Raw genomic sequence first — 10,387 nt, 5'->3', positions numbered from 1 at the left:
ATTTCCTTATAGTTTCGCAGCAAAAATTTTCAGTATTCGGAAACCAAATAAGTGCATTCAGAAGGCAAAGCAGTACAAATACTAAAAACTTAATTAAGCAGAAGCCAAAAAAATAAACACCTGAGCTAACAATGAACGAAAAATTTAAAATTTATTTGAGAGAAAAAAAATTATACCTAATGAAATAAATGTGATAAAGTGACTTTCTCTAAATGCTTTCAATTTTATGAAAAGTGAATATGTGCATGCATGTTAATACCTATATGTAAGTGACTACATAACTGTATGACTTCGCATGTATTTCTACTGCTAAAAAAGTTTAAATTAAATTTTGGTGCCTTTATGAGAAATTGCCTAGCATAGTTGTAGGCGTCTTGGCTGTAGCACACTAAATAGAAGAGTTGCTACATTTTAAATGTCAGCAGCATTAGTAGTTCCAAATAGTGTTGCAATAGACAAGAACGAGCAGGAATAACAAATACGAGCTCACTAATGTTTTATGTTCCTCAGTAGAGAATATCTACAGTGGAACCTGTATTGAATAAAACTCATAAACTAGAATTATTTGCTCGTGAGTGGGCCCAGAAGCAACAGTGGCGCATACGGTTAATCATTCATGTATTTTTGCGAACAATACACGTACATCCACTTTTAAGGTATTCGCTAGCTGCTATTTCTATGTCCTCTTTATGAGAAAACAATACTTACATATGTGTTCCCACTGGTGCATACCTCAATTGTTGTTCTACGCTAATTATGTTGGTGGCCTCACTCCGTAAGCTTTAGCATGCAAAACAACCCGCACACTCCACCGCCACCCAAAAATGATTCCGAAGCCAAAATGTGAACAAAAATTTGCGCAACCGTTCGCCGCTTTCCCTTTCACCAACAAAAGAAAAAATATCTAAGCGCTAGGCTACCACAGCAGCCAGCAGTAGCGGCAGCCACAAAAGGGCACAAGTTACATGGCTTGTGGTACTTCTGCTCGTTGTAGCCGTAATATGATGCCCTACAAGTACAAGATGTATAAATATATACTCTTGTATGTATTGAAAGTATAAACGGAGGAGAAAAAATAATGAAATTAATTAGAAATTTTAATGAAATTCTAATGAAAGCAAAATGAAATGAAATGCCAATACAAAAGCGGGTGCAAATACTATGTAATGCGTTGAGTTGAGGTATCTGGGTTGCACGGGAGGTAGAGTGGTGGTAAAAGTGTGCTGGTGGCGGTGGTGTTGTGGCGCACTGGGGCCGAGCGTTTCTGTATGTTGCTTAGCAACGTTGTTTAGCTCCGAGCATTAAGTGTACTGATTTCTAAGAAACTTACATCAGAAAGTAATTACTGTTGAATGATGTTGCTAAGCAAAATACCTTAATGCTTACAATAAAAATATAATAAGGTACATGAAATTTTCCTGTAGTGCTAACTATGCTGTACAAAAATACAGGCGAATGAATATCTTTTATGGTGTGAGTGCACCCAAACAACAGCGAAAGTGAATAAAGTATATACATTTAACAGTTTTACTTAGGTGGCCATGGAAGTCTTACTATTTACAGTCGAAGAAATTTTACTTTCGAATTTATGTACATATCAAAATAAGGCAATACGTGCAAAATCAGGACTGTAAGTCTGTAGTCAGAAATTCTTTTCGATTCGAACGCCTAACTGTTTTATAGTACCAATCGTCCGAATTTGAACAAATTTACTACGAGCTACAGAGTAAGGGCTCAGGGCTCAATCTAGGGGGGAGTCCAAAGTCTTAAAGCAGTCTGAGTCATAGGTATATGAGTAAATCCCACGAGGTGTTACTTTTTTCGACAAAAACGTAATTTTGGTCGAAAATGGTGGCACACCTATCTTAGACAATAGCGAAATTGTATTTAAATTAAAACTTAAAAAAGATATACTAAAATAGTGAAAATTTACCACTCATGATCATAAACCCGTAATTACGAACATAACATATACGCCCCTTGGCACCATACATAGTCAGCTACGACGTTTACTCGCACGCCTTAATTTAAAAGACATATAATTTAAAAATAATAAAAGGTTGGCATGGAAAATTTTTACACAGTATTCCTTATGAACATTTTTGTTACTAAATAACTAAATAAACTAAATAAAACAAGTGAGAAAGTCTAAGTTCGGGCGGAGCCGAACATTAAATACCCGGCGCAAGTATTAAATATATGTTTTCCACCTTTCCGAAACCTTAAGCTAGACGGTAAGCCGGGGTGTATCAATTTTGAGTAAATTAGCGTCCTTCAATTTCGAAATATTGAAGTTTCAAGCATTTCTGAAATTTACCATTATATGAGAAGCGGCCGTTATTTTAGTCCGATTTCAATAATTTTCACCGTTTTGCTTATATGTGGCAAGCACAATAACCACACCGAGTTTGGTACAAATTGGTAGAACGGTTAGCGAGATAAATATATGTGATCATAAGTGGGCGGTGCCACGCCCATTTTCCAAAATTTTACCATAAACGTATTTCTTGGTAAAGAATTGTTGCAAGCATCAATTTTGAATAAATTAGCTATAATATTTACTGATTTATCGAAGATTATGTATTTCTCTAAATTACCGTTATATGGGAGGTGGGCCTGGTTATTGAGCGATTTTAGAAATTTTCGGCCATTTGGTATGTTGTGCGGAGGCCAACAACTGTGCCAAGTTTGGAAGAAATTGGTGTAGCGGTTACCAAGGTATACGCATGTAACCATAAGTGGGCGTGGCTACGCCCATTTTCCAAAAATTTATAATATTCTTATTTTTCGTCTAAAACTTATTATAAATATCAATTTTGAGTGAATTATCTATAGTAGTTACTAAAATATCTCAGTTTTCGTATTTCTGAAAATTACCGTTATATAGGAAGTAGGCGTGGTTATAGAGCGATTTTAAAATTTTTCGGCCATTTGGTATGTTGTGCGAAGGCCAACAACTGTGCCAAGTTTGGAAGAAATTGGTGCAGCGGTTACCAAGATATACACATGTATCCATAAGTAGGCGTGGCTACGCCCATTTTCCAAAAATTTATAATATTTTTATTTTTCGTCTAAAAGTTATTGTAAATATCAATTTTCAGTGAATTATCTACAGTAGTTACTAAAATATCGCAGTCTTCGTATTTCTGGAAATTACCGTTATATGGGAAGTGGGTGTGGTTATTGTCCAATTTCGCCCATTTTCAATACCAACCTACCTTGGATTAACAGAAACCTACGTACCAAATTTCGTTGAGATATCTCAATTTTTGCTCGAGTTATCGTGTACACGGGCAGACGGACAGACGGACGGACAGACAGACATGGCTTAATCGATTTCTTTTTTCATTCTGATCATTTATGTATACATTTGTCTATATCTATCTCGATTCGTTTTGGCTGTTACAAACAACCGTTATGTGAACAAAATTAATATACCCTTGTGCACAAGTGCGCTCGGGTATAAAAATGGAATTTTAGTTACTCATTAGCGTGGGCCGAAAATCAGTTTTTTTTTATTTTTGATTTTCAGAAAAATCTGTGTGAAATTTGGAATTTTTTGGTCAATATCCTAAGCTTGCCCAAGTCCATTAATGTTCAAAATGCTAAAAAAATAAAAATTAATATGTAAATTATTTAATACATTTTTTTAATAAAACTGCAATAAGGTTCGAAAGTATTAGTTCTCCACAATTTGGTATATGGACCTTTTTTGTAGAGAATCGAAGCTAGCTAAGAAAAAAATTGTTTAGTACTTGAACTTTGATGGACTTGGGCGAGCCTAGGATATTGACTAAAAATTTTCACATTTCACACAGATTTTTTTTAGAGAAATATGAACCATATTTTTGCTATTTCCAATCGCAATTCTAAAAAAGCGGATTCTCGTTCCACGCTATTACTCATATTAAAGTTATCTGTTACTCAATGTATTTTTTTTTTGATCTGGTTGTACGATAGTTTTTTTACACTAGATTCGATGGTTTTGGCAAGACATTTTTTACAGTTTAATGTCAACATTTTGACGCGTCTTAAATTATTAAAATTAAATAATCGTAAAATTTCAAAAGTTACAAATTTGACATTATTTTTAATTTGGTAGCACACTCTTAAGACTTCACTAATTTATATGCTGTATTTGATGCCAGCTTTGACTGTGTCTAATATGAACATTTGAAAACTTCCATAAGTTATTTAAAAGAAAACAATTTGATATATCGAGTGACAATAAAATAGTTAGTAATTTCGGGTATATTTTGCCTAAATAAATGTTTTAAGGCTAACATTAATAATAATAATAATAATAACAATAATAATAACATTAATAATAATAATACTAATACTAATAATTGTTCAAATACTTGATATATTTTTATTTTGTACTGGTTTCTGAAACTGCACTGATTGAAATATATGCAAGAAGATTGCTTTAGCGTTTTTTTCTTCCGAGAGAAGGGAGTGACACTAAAAACGAAACAAACAACAATTTGTTTATTGTTATAATCATGACTCCGTAACTTTATATAACTCATATTCTATTACTACCAACTGTAAGTTTCCGAAGGCCTACATAAATAAGTCACTCACGAATCTTTGTTTTAGGCTGCCAGACCATTGCAATATGTTCCAAACCCATTTGTAGAAGCAGCCGACAAATCTGGTCCAATTTCGGCAAGAAAAGTTGCAACTCAGTCTGACTGGAATTATCCCTGGTCACTGGCTTATGAGAAAGTACGCTGGCAGAATGGGCTACGGGAGAATGACTTCTGTCACAGCTGCCGTGAAATTTAAAGTATAGAGCATTGTCACAGAGGCGGCGCATAAACGCTCAATTCAACAATATTTTTTCGTTGGTATTGTGGATCTAACTGACTCCTTCAATTGCCCCTTTTCTTTCGATTTGGCACCAGTTTTTCATAACAGGTGCAGACAGGTCCTTTTACACTCGGTCTTCCCATTTTATTCATTGGCCCCCTTGCTTTCGTTGTCCGCCTATGGATGTCGAGTCGAAGGATATTTTCATTAAATCGTCGTTATCACTTCCTTATCTAGATCTCAATATGTCTGCGACAAATCATCACCGATGCTTCTAAGATAAAATAGAGCTATGGGCGAGTAATTAACGCGAACTCCCTGAGACTTCCCGAATGTTTTTAAAGGCAAACTCACCCCATCTCCAGTACAAGTGTGCCAGCATCTTCTCAATGGGAGCCACGAAAGCAAAACTTGTTTAAAAATGTTTGCATTCCCCACTTGGTAGATCTGCATTCGGGTAATCCGAAATAGATTCGCGATAAATTGGCAACAATAAAGAGGAATTTAGGCCTCGCGTATACAGAGTTCTTACATTTGTGTTGAAATATGAGCTGCTCATCTAGTTGTTTAGCACTGAAAGAACAAATACAGGGCATAGAGGCAAATATACACATCAAAAGAATTTTTCAATTCATAGCCGCACCTGGATTCTTGTGCTCTTATCATCTCGCAGATCTTCTAACCTCTCAGCTTATATATAAATAAGCTCACTGTTTGCACCAGGTGTAAATTATTAATTTGGCATGCAGCTGTACAAAACCAAAAGCTTATTTTGCTTTATCATGAACAATATTTTTAAGTCCATTGACTTTCGAGGAGAAACCGATGTTTAAAACCTTTGTGTATATCAAATTCGGCACCTACCTAATGGTAAGCGTCGCTGTTAAGTGATCCTCTCAATACTGAACTCTTTTCTTAAAAAAAAAACAGATGCAGAATGCGACCAAAATATCCCAAGAAAAAACACTCGTTGATCTATCTAAGTTCTAGCCGATTTGAAGATTTCATCTTTCAAGTTCATGGTGAGAATTGTGACTCATACAAGCGTTTGTGAATATATACTTTCTACTTCTTCTTATACAGGCTGCGCTTGAAGGGTTAAATAAGAAACCTAAGAGGTCTTTCATAATGACTAATTTATCAATATGGCAACATCATTCAGTGAACTATTTTTTCTTAACTTACACTTCATAACAATTTCTCGTCACTGCAATATTATTATTATTTTTTTTAAAGCGTCTGCTGTAGTTTTGATGGTCAAAACAACATTTTTTTAAGCAAATTTTTGTGTTTCTTTCTATCGTCAAATCTTTCTCATTCTAAATTTTGCTAAAATGTTTGCTCAACGCATTCGTGTTTCTACCTGAAACTCAGCCACTTCCATAGTTTTTGTTTTCACTATCAACGAAATTGTTCTTATTTACTTTTTAAATTCCATCTACAGATTGTTGGCTACTACAACAAATAAAGTTTGAAAATTTTCCATGAAACTATTTCATTTTATCTTTGTCTCCACTGAATCCTGCTGTAATTTTTCTATTTTTTGCAATAAGTATTCTATTGTTTTACCGCAAAGTAGTTACTTTTTCCTTTTTTCTCTTGCTGGCTATGCGTCTGTCTGCCCGAGTGAGTTTAGTTCACTTCATTGTAGTTTAGTTTAGTCTACCTTCTGGCTGGTCAGTTGCCACAATTGAAAGCATAAAGTATTTAATTTTATTTTTTTACATCATTCTATTCCTCTCTCTCGCTCTCTCCTCAATCGCTTTCGGCTATTTGTGTTGCACTATTTACTCAGAAAATACTAAAATGTTTTTTCTTTTCAGTTAGCGCTTACTTACCTAACTATATTTGTGCATCATGTAAGAGTATATGTAGATATGTGCGTTAACAAATAAATTCCAAATCAACGTCAATATGTTGTGATGAAGTGCACTGTGTTGTGCAAGTTGCATTGGGAGTTCCAGTTTTTTTTTTTCTTTTTATAAAAGACCTGAGACCGAGATAATGGTTTACTTTTGCTGCAGCGCTTTGTGTGCGCACCGCGGGATAGCCGAAGTGCGTCTTGTTGGGAAGTCAATTTGTGTGCCCCCAAGGGCGTTCACATTTCAACTTGTGGACTATAAATGATTTTGGTTCGTTACTTTCTTTTTCGGTTTTATTTGCAATGGTAAGTACTTGCATTGGCTTCTTTCTTTCAGTTGTTTAAAAATAAAGCTCTATAGGAGTAGGGAAATGCGTGAAACTTTAAGAATTCAAAAGCTAAATAAATTCTCAGTGGCCAAGGTTTTCAGTAGCTTTCTGAAAATCAATTCTAAAGAGTTATGGCTGTTGAAAGTGCAAACTAGTTATTTCCGAGAACTTAAAACCCTTATTTAAAAATGACTATGTCCTAGCCAGTAGTCTGCAAGTGTATACCGCAAATACCAGCGTGCATGGGTCAATTTTACCTAAACAAAAATTACTATACTCACGAAACTCGGGGCCAAATTTAGTAAAAGTTCGTTTCTAGTTTGTCTCTCTGACGTCAGGATTTTATTAATTCCAAAATTATTTAAAAAAATTCAGTGCAATGTAGAATAACAATGTGGGTTTTAAATACAAAGGAAAATTCTGTGCAATTGAAAGAAAATTAAATGCGTTGGTGCATTTTAATTTTCTTTTTAACTTTATTAGCTTACGAAAAAAAATATATTTAAAATTACACATTTTTTGGAGCACAAGGACAAATAGGTATTGGAACTATTCGTCCTTTTCCCGAAAAAAATATTTTATATTCCGATTCTAAAAATTTTAAGGAAATAAAAAACTAGCTACATTTTTATTTTTAAAACAATAAAATCTAAATATTAAAACAAATTAAATTAACAAAAGAATAACAAAGTAAATTTAAAAAAAGAAAAAAGTAAAACAAATTTCTAATTAAATGAAATAAAAAAATATATATTGTAAGAAATATATGTAAGAAACTCAATAAAAACTAAAAATTCAAAAGAGAATTTAACTAAAAACCAAATTTAAAAAAAAAGTTTTTAAAGAAAATAAATTCCTAAAAATTAAATGAAATTTAAAAAATATACTTTTAAAAACAATTAAAACCAGACCATCAAAGAAAATCAAATAAAGAAAAAAAAAATGTATTAAAAAGAAAAAATACTTAAAATAATTTTCTAAAAATTAAGAAAAAAATTCCGTACGCCTCTGCCTTGCCCACACGGCCATTGCCACTGTTGGAGTAACGCGTGCTCAATGCTATACAAGTGGTTTCTCTCAAAATGGCTTTTCCGCACGAGTCGTGAATGAGATATCGTTTCCTTAAGGCTTTTGTGCTAGAATAACAAAAGTCTTTCGAACTATCTTTTCACTATTTTAGCCAGAATTGCCCTATTAACGTTCATTTTGTTTATCACTTTACCTACCTACTTCACTTCAAATTCTGAACATTATGTTCCCCTTTCACACCTTTCTATAATTCCTTTCTAGTTTTTGGCAATGCCAACAATTGCATCAACTAACTTCCTTGTAGCCTATGTCAAGGCGTTGAAGCAACCAACACTGAACACTCTTTTTGTCAAATCGCTGCTCGACAGTTATGTGCGCAATTTGTTTAAATAGCAAATTCATTATCATATTAAACTTGACATTCACTTAGCTCTTCCATTAAGAACAATAGCGCATGGATTCGGCGAATGCTAAACTTTGAGACACTATACATACATACTTAGGTATAAATAAATATGTATGCGCTTTAATGTTTTCCTACTCAGATCCGTAACCGTCTGTGTGTATGTCACACTTTAATAGACTTTATTATTGACAGCATAATTTCGATTATTAGTATTTGCCCTCATTTGAATTAATCGGCAAATAAGCACAATTAAATGCCGGATTTTCACGTTATTGTATTATCAGGATGGTATATAAATAGTGTGCACAAAATTATGCAACATTGATGCTGATTAATTGGGATTAATTTAAGGTTTACTTGAAGAAATTTTAGGGAGGCAAGGAGGCTGAAAGGAAACGGGCATAGTAAACGCTGCCAGTGAATGTACAAAGTTCGTACAAATTTAACTCCATTAAAAATTACAACATTTTTGTTGTGCTACAATCGTAAGGGCGTAAAAATATGCCGTGTCAGCAAAAAAAAAGAGAGCTTTTACAGACCCTTAAACGGTACTTAACATCCCTATAAATACATGTCTTATCAAATGCTTAGTTCGCAAGTTTTGAAGAAGGCCCGCAGGAAAATATTAGCTTAATTTTTCCGTTTCTAGCTCTCCTAAAAGGGGCGCAATTGTAATACTTGGGCCTCTTACAAATTAAGAAGAAGTAGACTTCGACACGTTGGGTATTTGTTCATTTTTTACTTTGATGACGACTGAAAATAGTAATTTTATCAAACAGCAGCACAACGCAGCAAATAAAACATTAAACATTCAATTAAAAATTTTGAAAGCAAAAGCTGAAAATTGGACTTTTGGTCGCAGACTTACTTACTTACTTATTTCAGCCATAGTGCACGATTATGTCTTTTTTTTAATGGAAAGAACAACAAAGTCTAAGCGGTAGAAGTTATAGCTGACAGCGTGGTTGTGATTATTAATTCTATACAATAATTTGTTTTATTTTATAGTTTCAGGCAGGCTCATCCTAAACTATTTCTCTGTCAGTATTATTGTGGCTTATTAATATTTAATTCAATATTGTTATTGAGCTTTGTACCACGATTTTTCATTTGTTTTTTTTTTTTTTTTGGAAATGGAAAAGCAACCATGTCTAAGAGGTAGAAGTTACAGCTGCTATTTCGGAGATCACCACATTTCCTCATCAGACTTCTTTTTTTAGACTTCATCGGCAGTTTTAAAAGCGGCAAATAATGAAATTAATGAAATAAATTAGCAAGAATAGTTTACGGGGACGATGCGGGTTCGATCCCTGCTGAAGTCTAAAAAAAGAAGCCCGATAAGGAGATGTGGTGACCTCTTAAATAGCAGCTATAACTTCTACCCCTTAGACATTGTTGCTTTTTCCAATTATCCTTAAAAACATAATCGTGGTACAAAGCTCAATATCAATAATCAAATACATATTAGATATTTTCAAGGATAATCAAATATAAAATTTTAAAAGGACATTTTCGATACCTTTTCATCCTTTTGCATCAAAAAAGCTAATCCTTTCCAATTCTGAAGAATTTGCTCTTTCATTTGTAGCCGTATTGTTATTATACCGAGCCCTTACCGCTAAAATAACGTAAGAGACATTTTTATTTTTTAGGTTTTTTTTTTATGCAGAAATGCATCTAGATGATCTAGGAATATTTCTGCATCTAAAAGAAAATTTTGGAAAAAAATGTCGCTTACGTTATTTTCGCGTACTGGGTTTTTAAAATGAAGTTTTTAAGTCCTTTTAAAAAGGCCTGAGATCAAAGAAGAAAACGCTCTTTTACTGCATTTGCTTCCAAATTTCGTGAATTTATTGATTTTTTTGTGTGTAAATTTTACTGTCGCACGGCGTAAGCATACTAACGGGTGATTTTTTTGAGGTTAGGATTTTCATGCATTAGTATTTG

Source organism: Rhagoletis pomonella, unplaced genomic scaffold, assembly GCF_013731165.1.
Source record: "Rhagoletis pomonella isolate Grant_MI unplaced genomic scaffold, Rhpom_1.0 Rhpom_scaffold_00005, whole genome shotgun sequence".
NCBI classification, from domain to species: Eukaryota; Metazoa; Arthropoda; class Insecta; order Diptera; family Tephritidae; genus Rhagoletis; species Rhagoletis pomonella.
This window is presented reverse-complemented; position numbering follows the sequence as displayed.